The sequence below is a fragment of the Elaeis guineensis genome, chromosome 2, assembly GCF_000442705.2.
Source record: "Elaeis guineensis isolate ETL-2024a chromosome 2, EG11, whole genome shotgun sequence".
Classification (NCBI taxonomy): domain Eukaryota; kingdom Viridiplantae; phylum Streptophyta; class Magnoliopsida; order Arecales; family Arecaceae; genus Elaeis; species Elaeis guineensis.
This window is the reverse complement of record NC_025994.2, coordinates 7,930,215-7,948,293: the sequence shown is the minus strand read 5'-3', so window position 1 is coordinate 7,948,293 and position 18,079 is coordinate 7,930,215. Positions and strand designations below refer to the sequence as shown.

The following is an 18,079-nucleotide window of genomic DNA, read 5'->3' as shown; positions in this document are numbered from 1 at the left end:
TAATTACAGTGTTATAGTCAAATCCACTGTCAGATCTTTGATTTCATACAATAACTTTGCAACTTATTTCAAAGTAGAACATGATGGGCATTTTGTTGGTCTTTTTTTTTAGTACATGACACTTCATTGGTCTTCAATAAACACTAGAGATCGCAACAGATCAAGCATGGGTTGGGTCGGCTAATATATGTACGTATCCCGTAACTAAAAATTCCATATCCATATTTGTCCATACCTATCTCAGGTCGGATCAAATTGGGTTGGATAAAGTAAATAGTGTGAGTCGGATTGGATAAAGAACTCATCATATAAGCATTCTAAATAATTATAACTTCAAAAAGAGGGATTTGGATTAAGGTTATATTAAATCGGGCTTAGAATAAGGCACACCATCAACCGCATCTGATCCAAATCCATTTTGGATATCATATTTAGAATCCATATCCATCTCGAATTTTAAGGGGGTCAGGTTAAAACCAGCGGACATCCAGTGGATCTACTACAATTGCCATCCCTAACAAATACAAATATTGCAACTCTTAACTTTTATAAGTAAAATAATCTCCATCCCTACTCAGCTGATGGTGCTCGAATGTACAGATCATATCCTCCCCTCCCTCCTAAAAGTCCCAATGTTCTCTTCAAGGCTGCACTATTGTCTCTTCATCTCATCATCACCATAACCAATAGGTATGGATAAGTCCATTTTGTCCTCACATGAGAAGAACGATGGGTTATGACAGGTGATTGAGAGCCTCACGCCTGACAGGTACTACACCAAATGCTTTTATATCATCAACAGCGCCTTCTAGGTGTGCTTCAGATGGATTATCCAAAACTGAACGCATCATCACAACAAAAACACTTGGAATTTATTCTTCACCTACATGCATCATCAAGCAGATGATTTGAAGAAAATTAGTTGAGTGAATTGACTGATAAATAACATCAATATAAGGTTATTCAAAGATATTAGTTTTTCCTTTAAATATTATATTTGACAATAACATAAGTCAAGCTTGCAAGGTAGAAGAGGTCAGACAGTAAAAATGGACTACACAATGAATTCATAGGCATATTTCACCACATATAATTATATCATGGCCATAATAATTAGAGAGCTGCTAACCTATGGCGAAGATAGCAAAAATAGGTTTGCACATTACAAAATTTTATATTGTAAAGTTGATTTCAGTTTGTGCTAGATTATTCATATAGGTAGGATAAACGTTGCTGCCTAAATTTATCAAAGTCAGCAATAAACAAGACTTTTAATAATCCTTATGCTGGAAATGAACATAAACATGTAATAATGGTAGATCGTTCATATCTATAGTTTATTGAATGGCTTTAGATAATTTGAAACTCATTAACCTGTCTATTTCAAAAATAGTGCAAAATTATTTGATAAAAGCAGGGTACAAACATCTTTGGGATTGGCATAACCCAAATTATATCCAATTTGAATCAAAGGAGAAAAAACCTAACCCATTCCCATTCAGATAAAATTAGGTTGGGTTTAAGATTTAATTTTTGATTTATTGAGTTTATCAAGTCAAATCATATCACGAATAATTCAAACAGAAACCATAAGGAACATGAAAATTTACTCATTTATCTAAAAACATATTATACAAGAAAACAACAATTAAGCAACATATAGACATTATCAACAACCAATTTGGCATAAGATTTGATTGACAGCCACATAAATTATAACCAACAACATAAATTGACAATCAACTACATAAAGGTTATCATTAAGAGCCAAACTGGCTTCTTAACTTCATAAGAGAGAAGATGGATCATGGTTATTTTTTAGAAGGGTGACAGGAGAATACTCATGTGGATTATACTGCTCCACCTTTCCCAATGGAATAGTTTATTCTGGCTTAAACAAGTTAGCTAGACTTAGACTGATTTTGACCAAAATAGTTTATTTTGGAATGAGTGGGACAAGCATTTGATGCTAGGTGAAGTAACTGGACTAGCTAGTTCTTATTCCATGTTAATCTGCTTCCAAATGCAGCCAAAAGGTTTAGTGCTTCCTGTGGAAGATGTCTTGGTATCACTTTACCATGTTCTAATGTATTATCTGCCACAGGTTTGGACAAGGAGTGCACTCCAAATGCTCCATGGTCAGAGAAAATGTTAGGAACAATCTGCTTCAATGTCCCTATGCTAGGTGGGTCTGTAACCATGCTGAGATGACAAAAGAACCAAGTGAACCAGGACTACATCCTTCATTCCCTTGCCTCCCCTCCTCACAATCTGGCAGACATGATTAAAGGCCCAAATTGCCTATATCCTCTAGCAAATTTGCAATGCTCAAAACTTTCATCTATTCCAAAGGGTAAGACCCAAATGACCCAAATGACCCAAAATTATTCTTGAGTTAGCTCTAAGGCTTGCTAATGAATTTCACAGTTCCTTATCTCCTAAAATCAACTTTGATTGATCCACCCATAAGAACCTTGCTTAAAGTGAGTTTTTATTAGAGATCATTTAGGTAGAATGACTACTGCTATTGCTATTCCTATGAAGACTAAATATGTACCAGTTCCAAAGATAATAGCAACTAATCGAGCAGGCCTACACTATGCTGCTAAACATTTGAATGCTCAGAAGCCAGGTTGTTGGGCAATTCCTCCATTGCAATTGCTTGGATCACATTAACAGAAATTGCAGCTATCAATTCATTGCTGATATTAGCAGAAAGCATCTCATATCTACCGTGAAGGGAATCAATCAGCAAACAATTGCTGCTGATCTTGCTTGTGGTTCGGTTGCTAAGGTCTTTCATAGCCATGATAGTGGATTATAGAGCAAGCAATTTCCTAGGAGTTTAATTTGGTCCCCAATCCCTTCTGATTGCCCAACCACACCCCAACACCTAGAGGAAAAAAAAATAGAGCAAATGTTTAGTCTTTTCAAAAGTTGTCATTAAATCCCTTCACCATATTCCTCTTTGATGATGAATTATCATAGTAAGCACTCAAGAAAGAAGATTTTCTTGAAGAAGAACCCATCTTGCAACAAAAACTTTTGATGTGGACATTTCACTTGCATGGTGAGAAAGCATGTCTTTGAGTGACTGCAGCTGTGACAGGATTTTGTTTGCCAGATTTATACCTGAGATCAAGAGTGTAGGTTTGAAGAAATTCTATCCAGTCTGCATCTTTACCATTGAGCTTGAGCTTATATTGACTATTTATATATCTCAGTGTCTCATGATCAATAAAGGATAAACTATTTCGATACGAAGTTGTGCCACTAATGCCCCAAAACTCAAATAATAACATAGAAGTCTTTATACTTGCATGGTGAGAAAGCATGTCTTTGAGCCACTGCAGCTGCGACAGGATTTCGTATGCCAGATTTATACTTGAGATCAAGAGCGTAGGTTTGAAGAAATTCTATCCACTATGCATCTTTACCATTGAGCTTGAGCTTATATTGACTATTTATATATCTCAATGTCTCATGATCAATGAAGGATAAAATATTTCGATACGAAGTTGTGCCACTAATGCCCCAAAACTCAAATAATAACATAGAAGTCTTTATAGTAATGAATATCTTACATGAGAATTACTCAGTTTTTCAGTAAAGAAGGAGATGGATCTGCCATCTTGGCTTAATATTGCACCAATTCCATATCCAAAGATTGTTACAAAGCCAGTACGTTGTTGAACATGGTGGACCTTGAGAAAAGTATTTCACAATAGTTCTCTAGTAAGCACTTCTTATGAAGTTCTTCCTTCATCTTCTCTTGTGAATCATTGAAGCACTTACTTTCATATGCTCACCAAATTCCAAGTTGCTCCTATCAAATGGAAGCATGCTTCTTCAATTTGACGGCAACAAACTTCATCTTTTGATGATCAGGGACTTCTTTATAGTCAAAAAAATTGCTTGAAAATATTGAATCAACTAATGAATTCATTGGGCTGCATCTAACCTTCAAAATCAAGAATGCTCAGCTTGATATCATAGTCCCAAAGGAAACCTTAGTCCCTTTGTGGGTGGCGATCAGCGAAAGCTTCTTAGATCTTTTGCTTAACATCCAACCAGGAGCACAATGGAAGGGGTTAAGCTCCTTTTCAAAATTGCTAGGAATTTTGTTTTGAAATGTAAAGAAATACACCATGTCTAAAAGCCTCATAGCATGCTACATGGTCTTCTAGTTGCTGCATTTGTCTCCTCAAGTTATCTGTCACATAGGTCTTATTCACACAATGGAGTGCCCTTTACTCTTGGTCCACAATGCTAGTGCTTAGCCATCCTTGACATTGGCTGGTAAAGAATTAAGTGGGGAACACGAACAGCCACAGATATAGATCCACCATCCTTGAGGAATCCACGAAGGGGATATGGGAAACATGAGACTTAGAAGAACTATCTTTGAAATGAAAAGGGAGAATTTTGTAATCCAATTCAAAAGATATCTGGAAAGCAAATAAATTATGTATAAAATCAGATGGTGAATAGAAATCAATTTTATAACTAACTGATCGTGTCCACACCTTTAAAGATTACAATTTGCTTTAATTAAAAAAAGAAAGGGTTCAAGCACTTGGCAGTTGGCATTGGCTTGTATATGGGCCTATCCTACTAACTGGAAATCAAGATTCAAGGCAAGGTCTGCCATACTAATCAGTATCATATCATATCAGGCATACCATACCATACTGGTACCAAATCGATACCGCTATATCATACCACACTGATATTTGGTGCATTATCTTGTATCATACCGAATTGCGTCCTGACATTATAATAGAATACCAATACCTAATACCAAGACTGCCAGCTTGAATAAGGGATTATAGTCTTTTGTCATTTAATTTCTCTAACTTATTGAGATTTCAACAGTCACTTATCCTAACCAAAATTACAATAAATATTTTTACTTTTAGGAATGTATTTTTTAATCCTACTCCTATTGTATCTTATTCATTATTAGGCACTAAATTTCAAATTACAAACCCACACACATACCATGAGAACCCATGAATCAAGTAACATAGATTTAAACAACTTGATTTCTCTCTTGAAGTAGCCACCATATATAGGTATGGGCATGGAAATGTCTCCATTTCTATATGTCCACACACACAATAACAAAATAGATTCATCCACAGCTAGGAGGGAATGCACAGGAACAAAAAGTTTATATGAAATACTAAAAAGACTACAAGAACCATATGCTTTCACAAGAAACTAAAAGGCCATTGGCTAAATATTAACTATTTATAATAAATGATCAAGGGACCTCAGCAGTCAATAAATGTATTTTTCCAGCCCATAATAACTTCAAGATGTTTGGACCAACTTTAACGACCATCTCTTGTGCCACTTGGGCACTACATAATCAACTTTATATTTTTGCTTCCTTTGATGAAACAAGGCAAATATGTTTACTTTTAGCTACACACTCGTTTGATTCACGAGAAATGGAGGGAGAAAAGGTAATTCCTGAGAAGTAGAGAGGAATTTTCTTATTTGGTTGGAGTTTTAAGAGGAGAAATAATAGAAGGCAAAAGTATACAAATAGCCCCTCAACTTTTTCAATTTGTGCTTCGATGCCCCTCAACTAAAAACGTTATAGTTGATGTCCCTTGATTCATAATCCATGATCTACGAAGCCCTTCCGTCAACTCTGTCCGTTAGTTTGCTAATATAGCTTTATTTTAATCCCTAAAATCACCTAAGAATAATATTTTAATATTTTTTTAATATTTTTTAACCGATCGCTGGGCATGGTTGTTTCACATCGGGAATGGTGTAGTACCTTGCACCAGGAATGGGCCACTTGGCCCCCATGGTGGAGCTAGCCAAGCTCCTCCACCATGGCCTCGCCGTCACTGTCATCATCGTCGATCCCCCTTTCAATATCGGCGCCACCGCCCCCTTCATCGCCCGCGTCTTTGTCGCCCTCCCCTCATCTTCCACCGCCTCCCCCCATCGCCGTCCCTCCCAACCCATCCCTTAACGTTGAGGCCCTGGCCATCGACCTCCTCAGCCGCTCCAACCCACGCCTCCTCGACTTCCTCCGCTCCGCCTCCCCCTACGCTCTCATCCTCGACTTCTTCTGCACCTTCGCCCTCAACGTTGCCACCGAGCTCCGCATTCCCAGCTACCTATTCGCCACCTCCAGCGCCACCGTCATGACCACCTTCCTCCATCTCCCCGCCATTCACGATCGGTCCACCGCCGGCTTCCACGACCTCGATAGCATCCCCCTCCACATCCCCGATGTCCCGCTGCTCCCCACCGACCACATGCCCCTCCCCATGCTTGACCGCAATGACGAGGCCTACAAAGGCTTGCTCTACTTTCCCGCCGCTTATCCAACTTCCAAGGCATCCTCATCAACACCTCCCTCGAGCCGAGGGCGGTCGAGTCGATCTCCGCCGGCCTCTGACACCCGCCCTACGCCGCCCATCTACTGCATTGGCCCGCTCATTGCTTCGGACAGCCACAACAAGCAAGGTCAAAAGGAATGCCTCTCGTGGCTCGACAGCCAGCCTAATGGAAGCGTCTTCCTGTGCTTCGAGAGTCTCGACCTCTTCTTGACCGAGCAGTTCAAAGAAATCACCGTTGGGCTTGAGGGGAGCGAGCAGAGGTTTCTCTGGGTGGTTCAGAGCCCGTCGACCGACGACCCAACAAAGCGATTCGCACCACCGTCGGAGCCCGTGTTGGACATGTTACTTTCGGAGAGGTTTCTGGAGCGGACGAAGACGGGTCTGGTGGTGAAGTCATGGGCACCACAAGTGGAGGTGCTATTCCACCCGATGGTCGATGATCGGGTGACTGCTTTATGGTGAGCAGAAGATGAATAAAGTTTTCTTGCTAGAAGAAATGAGGCTGGCCGTGGGGTTGGAGGGGTACGAGGGGGCGGTGAGCGCGATGGAGGTTGAGAAGAAGATGAGGTGGTTGGAGTCCAAGGGAGGAAAGAAGCTAGGAGAGAGGATGTTGGCAGCGAAGGAGAGTGCCGCCGAAAGAAGCTAGGAGAGAGGACGTAGGCGGCGAAGGAGAGCACCACGGTGATGCTCAGGGAGGGGGGTTCGTCTCACATGGCATTGATGAAGGTGGGAGGTGAGTGGAAACAGAGATGACAGCTCAGGTTGTATGTTTGGTGCAAAATAGATGAGTGGAAACAGAGATGAGACCATTTTACCCTCAGTCCCATCAGTCCAGCGATCAGTTAAAAAAATATTAAAAATTTTTTAAAAAAATTTTGACTTTATTTTAATATTTTATAATATTTTAATATTTTTTAATATTAAAATATAGATTTCGGATGATTTTAGGGATTAAAATAAAGCCACATTAGCAAACTAACAATGAGAATTGACAAAAGGGCTTCATAGCCCACGTATTACGAGTCAAGAGACATCAACTATGATATTTTTAGTTGAGAGGTAAGAGAACACAATTTAAAAAAATTGAGGAACTATTTATATACATTTGCTATAATAGAAAAAAAAAATTTCATAGGAAGACACTTCTCATATTTCATGAAAAGTAGAAACCCAAGAGAAAAGTGGGTTTTGAAATTTCTCCTAGAATGAAAAGTGAATAATGATATATTCCTAATATTTATATTAATACAACATAATATTTATATTAACATAAATATTATAATATTTATAATATACTATTTTTTTAATATTTACACTAATATAATATTTTATTAATATTAATATAATATTATGTTATGTTAAATATTATATTTATATCTATATTAATAAATTTATTATATTAAAATATTAATATAATATTAATATATATTAGTATTATATTAATATAATAAATTAATGCTATATTATAATATCTTAATATAAATATAATATTATTATTTATACAAAATTTGAGGGTAAAAAATATGGTCTTATATCTATAAAGGATATAATAAGTATTTTACATAATTTTTTCAAAAAGTGGATATTCAATCAAACATAAGTCAACATAAGCCATTCTACAATAAGCCACATTTTTATGATCAACGAAACATGCCGAAATCATATTTTCGGACAGAAAGTAACTTTTCAGAAAGCTACTTGCTAGGAAGTTACTTTCTAGAAAGAAAAGTGTTAGAACAAATACTTAGAAACTCGAATGTGATTTAAGAAGAATAATGAGAATCTAAATACAATATAATAAAAAAAAATTAAAATTGATCAAATCGAAAGCGTGCGAGGCACTGTCCTAAGGTATATTTTCGTCTTTCATGCAAGAACCTCAAAAAATACCATCCCAAAATACGATCAATATTCTTCTCCTACGAGCATGACCGTAGAAGAGGTTGATGAAGACTCTTTCAGCACCCAGAACAATAATCATAAAGAAAAATATTTGAAGAGAAAAATATATAATGACGAGAGGAAAAGGATTAGATGGGGATGTTAAAAAATCAGGTCTTAAGATGGACTTTTTATAGCCATCCAAAGTGACTGTTTGTGACCGTTATGACCGTTGTGGCTTTTATTGACCTATTAAAATCTTAATAAGGAGCCCAACGATCAAAACATTAAAAGCATGATAATAAAGAAATTAAGTTATAAAATTAAAAGAATATTAAAATTTTTGGAGAATTTAGAAAAATTTTGAGTTTTCCATTTGGATTTCCTCCAATAATCCCCAACAAAACTCAATTTTTCAAATAATAATAAAATAAAATAAGATAAATTTTTGGATACTTATACTATGCAATAGGTAAGGTGACTTAACCTTACTTAGTGTGAATAGTTTCCATCTAAAGATAACAGAGTGAACCAGGTCTTGAACTATGTTCCTTTGATCCAGACTTCAACTATCACACACAGTATAAAGTTTCTTCATCGTTAGTCTGTGCATTAGTAGTCCTGCACATGTATCTTAATTTTTCATGAAACTTACTAGAAATAGCCCAAATCTCCTATATGTGACCATATACGGATACTCCCATATAGGTGAGCTCCTCCAAAGATGTCTGTAGTGTTACATCTCATGAAAATTACCATCTTGGATCTCATTCAGAGCTACAACTCTCTCTAACCACTACATAGGAGCACTAATCACCATAGGAAGGAGATAAAGTCTATGACTCCTATATTAATAAACCACATGTGCTCCTTTGACCAACCAATTAGCTTGTTATTACCATATTGAATCTCCTTCAAGGAATCTATCACAGAGGTTGGATTTTCACTATGGGAAGGTCCATTATAGACTAAGTTCCATTCTCCTCGATGACTCTAGGATCTTGATCCTATTTAAGCTTTTGTAAGGCATACTGATATTATAGGGTCTCCCCTCACAATTTCTGAAATATATCAAAACTAATGGTATTGACAAAGTCCATTAATAACTTCATTTTAGTCTCAAGACAAAAAGAAGACAGACAAAGGAAAACACTTGCAAGTAATGCATCAATTACTAGACATAACAAATAAGGCTACAAATCATACTGCAGAAATCCTGATTCAGTCTAATGGATGCATTGATGCAAAAGCAGTAAGGCAATAATTCATTTCTGTTAATCTCATAACAGAAGCAGCTTCAATTATGAAAATAAAATACGAAGTATGCACTACTTATCCAGATTCATATTTCCCTAATTCATCATCACAAAAGTATTTCAATTATAAAATAAATAAATTGTCCAAAGATAGCAAGATAAAATTCTAGTCATATTCGCCTCAAGGACATAATAATCAGATTCAGCACCCAAAAGGGAAATTGAAAGTTGCTCAGTAGTGCAGAACAAAATAAAGATTTATGCAAGTTAACGTATTATCACGCATTTCAACAAAATAATATAAATAATAATAATAATAATTGTGATGTAACTGAATGCCACATTCTTGATAATTTCCACCATTAAAATAATTTGGTCATGTCATACCGGATGCATGTGGCAATATATTTACTGGCAACATATTTATTGACAAACTATATTGTACAACAACAATTATGACAAGCTCATATCAAACATTGAATACTTGAAAGATGAGCTCATGCAAAACCTTTAGTTTGAGCTCAACATCCATAATCCATAAGATAAAAGATTAAATTTAAGGGTGGTGATGACCTGGTCAGCCAACCTGATGCAAACCCAACGCAAAGTTAGCATATTATGGATGGCTATGACTGGGCTTAGCATCAGAAATTGGCTGAAACAACAATGTCTTTCAAATAGGCCTAGCTAATTCGGGTTTAGATGTTTCCGATTCCCTTTGGAGTCTCAAGACCAGCAATGGCTTGTCATAATTAACTTTCAAATTAGGACATCAAGAAATATACTTATTTTAATTGAGACCACCTGGTGCATAAACACTGCTCCCAAAAACATTAATTTAGTAACGGGATAAAATAATAATAATTAATTAATAAATAGCTTTAATTCATATTAATTGAACATAAAAGAAACGGAAGCAACTTATTTTGATAATTGTCAGCACTAGCCAGTTCAAAAGACTATTTTGCCTTGAGTATTCCAGAGAATTTAGCAAGGATAAAATGCATTAGCACCTTGGGCTAGTATATGTATGCATTAATATGAAGCATGCTAGTGGCAACCTTACAATAGACAACTGAGTTGTCCCCTTGAGAATAATTGCCACTTATATTTCAGAGTCTTTGAGATACTTATGCAGATCAGATCCAGTTATATTTTATATGTTTTTACCAAGCAGCATTGTCTCCACAAAAGCAGAGAAGTGATGCTTTCAGAATTTCTTTACATTTCAAAAAAAAAAAAGTGGGGGGGAAGAATTGGCTTGACATTGTAAAGAAATATGCTACATTTAAATGATGATAGAGCCCGTGTTAATCTACTCAATAGGCACCAATGAAATCCAAATGACCACATAAACAGATTAAATGCGAAACTAAATTAGAAATGAGTTTTTAGATATTTTAAATGCTGCAGATATTTAATCCGCATAAATCTCAAACTATAACATCAAAATCTTTTGCAATGAAGAAGAAATTCAGCTTCACAATTATCAAAAACACCACATATGTAAAATTACCTACAGAAAATAGAAAATGAAAGCAGAAAGGGAGAACAAATACCGACTTACTAATCTGTGCATAGACACCAGCATTCCAACACATATACTTATCTAAACTATTCAAAAAATATCACCATTTTCACAAACGGAAATAGATGACCATGGCCATGATTCTCCCCACGCATGGAAAGATAGGCATCTGAAAGAAAAATGTCGCAATACTCCAACATACAAGCATTAATGGAAGTAAATTCCAGCTATGATGGAAAACATTTGTTGACCTCAAATAGCATAATCAAAGTGTATGATGAATTCGAAAACTAATGTTGTACTAACAAACTCCACATTTGCATTGTGTGTGTGGATGCAACTGGACCAGAGCATCATCATCAGTATACCATTGAGAAACGTAAAACATGTGAAACCAATTCAAAACAGAGATCACTAATTAGTGTATTCTTGCAAGAAAGCAACGCACCATGACTTTATTCACCCATTTACAATTCTAATAACTGAAAATGAATAGTATTAATTCACCAAATAACATATAAAATCTAAGCACCACAATATTTATCTACACAAGACAACAGGAAAGCCCTTATTTGAGAGAGTATGAATCGCTTTGCACCTAATGATACCAAAAAAATAAATAGAAATCCAAGCCACTCTCTGTGAGACCTTTCCTCTAAATTAAAAAAAAAAAAAATCTGTTCAAAGAAATTGATATGCTATTATGCAGTGTATCCAAGATTGTCTAGTAGTAGAAGAAAACAGAAAACCACAATTATTATATTATGCATGACAAAGATTGACAACAAAGTTCAGGATTAAAAATAGATGATTAGTATTGCTAATCTAAAGATAGTATGCATAAGATTGTCTTTTAAATCACCATCCAGAATTATGCCTTAGATTGTTATAACAAATACTTCAAAACTCAGATGTGATTTAAGAAGAATAATGAGAATCTAAATACAATATAATGACAAACATTAAAACTGATCAAACCGGAAGCGTGCGAGGCATTGTCCTAAGGCATATTTTCATCCTTCACGCAGGAACCTCGGAAATACTACCTCAAGATACGACTGATATTCTCCCCCTACGAGCACGACCGTGGAAGAGGTTGATGAAGACTCTTTCAGCACCCAGAATAATAATCATATAGAAAAATATTTGAAGAGAAAAATATAGAATGAAGAGAGGAAGAGGATTAGATGGGAATGTTAAAAAATCAAGTCTTAAGATGGACTTTTCATAGCCATCTAAAGTGACTGTTTGGGACCATTATGACCATTGTGGCTCTTATTGACCCATTAAGATCTTAATAAGGAGCCCAACAGTTAAAACATTAAAAGCATGATAATAAAAAAATTAAATTATAAAATTAAAAGAATATTAAAATTTTTGGAGGAGAATTTAGAAAAATTTTGAGTTTTCCATTTGGATTTCCTCCAACAATATGTTCTTCCTGTGAACCAAACAAGTCCCAAATATCATTGACAAAAGAAATTGGAAGTAGATTTTAATCATCCTGTCTATGCAATACAAAATACACATGCTTTTGGCATCAAAAGCAAAGAAAAGGGTTCAATAATAGCCATACATTTCAAAATTGTATTTTATGCATCTAAATGGCATTTCGATTATGCTTGCATATAGCGACTTACAATAGTGACTTACTCAAGCAATAAAGAAAAATGATGTCAAGAATGCTAGTGTGAGAATGTAAACATAAAGGATTTGGAAGAAACTTACCTTTTCCAATTTGTAACTTATGTTAAAGGTAGTTATTTTTCAGAAGTTATTTGTTAATTGCATATGGACGTATGTTGCTAATCTATAGCTATACAATACACTAAAGAAAAGTCCAAAGCTCTTCCAGCATGCCAAGTGTTAGGCGCTAGGAGTGCCTGCGCATTTGTTTTTCCAAAACAACTTTGTTCCGACACTAGGAGTCCAAAACTCTCGAGCATGCACAAAAATTAAAAAAAAAAAAACTTTGTGCACCACTCCATCCCCATTTCTCCCCTCATACTTCCATACGCCATCACTTCCCCCTCACTTCATCTTTTGTCCCTCCTCTCTCTCTATGTTAGACCGGACATGGCCAATGTTGCCTTGATTCCATCGACATGGTAAGTGATGGGAAGGGATGCTATTTCTCTTTGATGAGTCTGCTATTTCCCATCTTTGTCCTCCTCTCTTCTTTCTCTCCCCCCCCCCCATCCCTCCCCCACTGTGGTCAGTTGGACACCACCACCACCCCTCTCTCCTTTCTTTCCCATCTTTGTCCTCCTCTCTTCTTTCTCTCCCCCCCATCCCTCCCCCACTGTGGTCAGTTGGACACCACCACCACCCCTCTCTCCTTTCTCTCCCCCCCCCCATCACCCCCCCTATGGTCGGTTGAACACCACCACCACCAAGGGGAGGAGGCGGCAGTGGAATCCAAGCTGGTGGGGAGCGGATTTGCATTAAAAAATAAAGAGGTGGAGGGGTAGGGTACTTGAGAGAGGATGACAAAGGAGAGATCACCAACCTCCCCGACTCAATGGATCCTTCCACGTGCTTCTACATGCTCGTTTTGGTCACAAAATGCCAACCAAAGCTATCAAGTGTCAACATCTTTAACTATAGAATAAAGATACTGGCTAACTCTCTTCTCATCAACTTTCGCTAGCTTTTTATTTTCAAAACTTCTCAATATTTATTTTTACAAGGAAAAAAGAGATATCCCATTTGACATATTTAGCATGCAGTATGTAGTAGTCTGGCTCCACCTACACAAAATGTAGTGAATACAAACAAAAAAAAAAAAGATGTTGTTGTAAAGACTAAAGAAATGCCCATGAGATGAGATTGAGACCATATATGGTGTCAGGTTTCCAGAAATCCAATACAATTTTACATGGTGATTGACTTGGTATATACTACCGGTACCAAGATTAACATTTTCTAATCTATACCTATATATTTCTAATCTAAAATTTATTAGTATCAGATTTTTCTAATATATTGTTACATTACTAATATCATAATATAGTGATGTTTATTATTAAATTATATAAAAGTAAATTTGTTATTAAATAGCATTATATTAAGATTGAAAATAATATATTAATAATTATATATTATATTGCATATTATCAAACCTATTTCATTTTTTAGAGATTTGAAAGGGACTTATCAAAAAAACTATCAAAATCAATAAATTTTTTAAAATTACTTTTTACTATTACTAGCTTGTTCAAAAACAAAATATTACTACCTTTGATGATTGTAGTTTTGTTTATCAACAACATTTAATTGATGTAAAAAAAATTAATTTAAAGTTTTTATTTAAAAAACTTTACTACAGAATGTGATAGCTATGGTTTGCATTTTCATTGATTAGTTTATGAAGAATTGTAAATTTTCTTTTGATTATCTGGTCCATATATGACGTACCCTTAGTTAGCATAAAATTTAATTTATAAATTATAGGTTTTCTTGTTATATAGATTAACCTTTTAGCAAATGAAGTCATACTTGTGGTATAGGTTTTTTTTTTCCTACAAAAATAGAGTGACTTAAAGTGGTCCATTGTTTGTAGTGGTTCTACAATTTCAGATCCATCTATTAAGTAGACTTACTTCTAAAGATATTCATTATACTTTGCTCTTTATATGTGTATTGACAAACAAAAATTTCCAATTTTTTTTACTTCTTATTTCCTCAAAATTTTTTATCATATTACTTATTACAGGAGCAAATTAATTCAATGATTTTTTCATGTCCTTATGTGATTTTTTTTAATTTAGTTACATTTAAGGCTGACAATTTATGATCTGACCTATCAACCTAACCCACAAATGACCCACTTTAAGCAGGTTTAGATTTGATATAAATAAGTTTAGATCATAAATGGGTCAACCTATCTAAACCTGCAAATTGATCGGATTTAGGTTCAAACCTTTTATCTATTTAACCCATTTTGACCCATTTAATAATTGGATCGAATTGATCCGACCTATTTAATCCATTTAAAACCTACTTAATCTGTTTCTGACCTATTTAATTCAATCCATTTAACTTGTCTAATCCTTTTAATCCGTTTAACTCGACTTGTTTAATAATATATGGGTCGCATTAGGTTATCTGTTTAATAAATAGGTTGGATTCAAATTTGAGTTTTTAACCTATTCAAAGAATAAGTTATTTAGGTGGACAAATTTTTAACCCAGCCTGCATCCAACCCGACCCATATTTGACCTAACCTGCCCAATTGCCACCCTCGTTATACTTGCATCCTGTTCAATATAATTATAGCTTTTACTTGTCAACACATTCAAGTAATTATTTTTTGTTGTTTAATTAAATCTTGCTGCATGGTGTAGGTTACTTGTAGTCTATCTAATATATCAAAGGGGAGTTCGATGCTCTCCTATTACGCCATTGGTCAAGTTGTTAGCCATTTGTGAGGCCAAATATTCTTTTCTAAGAAAAACATGCGGCATCCTTTAAAAGAGAGGAGAAAAAGAGTTGTACGTGAGCGAGTCCAGCTTACTGTATTAAAGGGAACTATTAAATGCTTGCCTTACCATTCTAAAAAAAAGGAGAGGGTGTGAGCCATGACCCACTAACCAAGAAAAAGAACAAAAATCATATGAGGTGAGCGCTATAGGCCATCATATAGGCAGTCCTATTTTCATAGCATGTTTTCTTTTTTTTTTTTCTTTTTGTATCTTAAAGATGAAACCTAGAAGTCTAATAGGAATTGAATTTCTCCTACTAATGAAGCCTGCTATTTTCATAATTGAAATAATAAAAAAAAAAAACAAAATGCACATGTAAAAGAGATCCTTCATGACCATCCATCAAGACTCTCCATCCATTATCTTTCTTATCAAGCCATTTCTTCCATCCGTAAGGCCTTCCTCCTGAGTCTCTTTCTCCTCTTCCAAACTCTACGTGCCATCTCTACTATCCATGAGGTTTTCCTCGAGTCTCTTTCTTCTTTTTCAAATTTCTCTTCTTTTTTAAGATCTTTGCATGTAAAAATTCATGAAAATTGTATATCATTTTACCTAAAGGTGTGTATTGGAATATCGAATAAGTATTTTTCTAGGTGTGTATTAAATGATCATAAACTATACGCTGATAAATACTATGTTCGATAAATTATGTATCAGTTTATCCATAGGTATATATTAGATCATTGCTGGACGTATATCAAAAAAGCTTACAGTATGTATCAATAAGCCATCTAGTACGTATTATTTGGTTATATACTATGTACTGATAAATGCTACATTCTGAAAACTGTATATCATTTTATCTAAAAGTATGCATTGAGATGTCGGATGAACATTTTACGAGACGTGTATCAATTGATCATATACTGTATACTAATAAAAGATTAGCTTCGATAAACCGTATTAATTTATCTGTAGGTGTGTGTTAGATTGTTGTCGAGTATGTATAAAAAAAAGCTTACAATATATATCACTTGGCTATATATTGTATATCGATGAACTCCACATTCTGAAAACTGTATATCAATTTATTTATAGGTGTGTATTGACTTATTTGATGATTAATTTATTTAGTGTATATCATGTGATCATGTAATATGTATCGCTAAAAAGTATGTGCAAAAAATGAGGAAGAGTGTGCCCTTTTTTCTAATCACGGAACTAATAACTCCGTTGGTAGAAAAAGATTTTGATTTTTTAATTTATTTTTTAAGATTGATATTAAGAAAAACATGAAAAACTATGATGCTTGCCCTATATGATATTTTATAGTGCCCACGCCATGATTTTTGTTCACAAGAAAAGTCCAGAGCTATCCCATGGTGCCAAGTGTCAGTCATTTGCCAGACCAGAAGTCAGGAGTATTAAATGCAATGTAGTAGGACATTAAACGAGAATAGATGGCTTACCTTATCATTTTAAAAAGAGAGGATCGGAGCCATAACCTATTAAGAAAAAAATATAAAAAACAACTTGCACTACTATGCGAATTGTGCTTGAGGGAGACAAAAGAAGCCGATGGCTGACAATTACCTCATAGAATGATCACCTCACCAAGATGAAGGATAGGGCAAAACATGCTCGGGCAATAACCTCCCTCTCAGTTTATTTGCCATAGCCTTTCCATTTCTATTGTGCTAGGAAAAAATTTGACACCACGATTGCTATTCTTTAAAACCGAAGCTTTCTCTTTCCCCTCTTTTCACCTTACTTTTTAAGAAATGCATTAGATATTTTGGGGGTTGCTGCCATGGAGGTGGCAGCCTTCCTCTTCCCATTTGGCATCATGAGAGGAAGGAAGGGAAAAGGAGTGGAGAAGGTCCATAGACAAAAAGGGTAGGAGTGGTTATTGCAAGGGATGGCAGCCATCCTCTTCCCCACAACCGAGGGATAGGATATGTGGATGGAGAGGGCAAAACAAGGATTAGAGAGCTGGGAGGGGGTGGCGCAAACATGAGAGGATGAGATTTGAGGGGAGGACATATGAGGAGGGAGGGAAGAGACTCAATGGGATGGGAGGTGCAGAAAGGGAGATGGAGAGGAGGAAGGGATGGAGGCACTCGACTGACCTTTGGTGGCCAAGTTGCTTCAAGTCGACTGTTGATGTTTTGACATTGGTTGATGATGAAGATTGTAAAGCAAACGAAAGAGACAGCAAGGAAAGGGATACCAATGAAGCAATCCGATCCTGACCATACTTGGTTGCTTGAGAAGGAAGTGTGGAAGGCTGTGGAAGGGCCAAAGTCTTGAAGGGAACGACACCATGCCAGATCTGGAGCAAGAGTAGAGGAGAGGGCGGTGGGGTTTATGGATTTTTCTCAAAAAGAGGATGGAACCAACACCCTTTTTAGTGTTAAAAGGGACAGATGCTAGCTGAACGGCTCTGATCGAGATACATAGCAGCCAGTGACCTTCTTAATTTTTTTCTTTTTTATTCAAACAGTCACATAGAACCTCCCGTGCAGATGCCCACAAAAAAAAGAAGAAAAAATGATGGATCAAAAGGAAACATGTTTTATCCAATAAGAGCTTTTTTTTTTGAAAAAATAATGTTCATTATTT

The 18,079-nt window shown here is 35.7% G+C and overlaps 1 protein-coding gene and 1 pseudogene across 9 annotated transcripts in view; one reads left to right on the top strand and one right to left on the bottom strand.

Annotated features, from left to right (window-relative positions):
- Window positions 1–403: 403 nt before the first annotated feature.
- The window catches only part of LOC105060605 (serine/threonine-protein phosphatase 7 long form homolog), a 28,966-nt gene continuing 11,290 nt past the window's right edge, over window positions 404–18,079 (bottom strand). For 2 of the 9 annotated variants that reach the window (XR_012138476.1, XR_012138483.1), the window contains exons 7-8: window positions 12,080–12,152; window positions 404–883 (exon numbers count right to left, since the gene is read on the bottom strand). The gene's annotated coding sequence lies outside the window, so the exon portion shown is untranslated. Of the gene's footprint in view, window positions 884–3,584; window positions 4,351–11,994; window positions 12,153–18,079 lie in introns of all 9 variants that reach the window. The other 7 variants (XR_012138478.1, XR_012138481.1, XR_012138479.1 and 4 more) reach the window with 7 other exon arrangements.
- Window positions 5,457–7,014, top strand: LOC105061417 (UDP-glycosyltransferase 88B1-like; annotated as a pseudogene).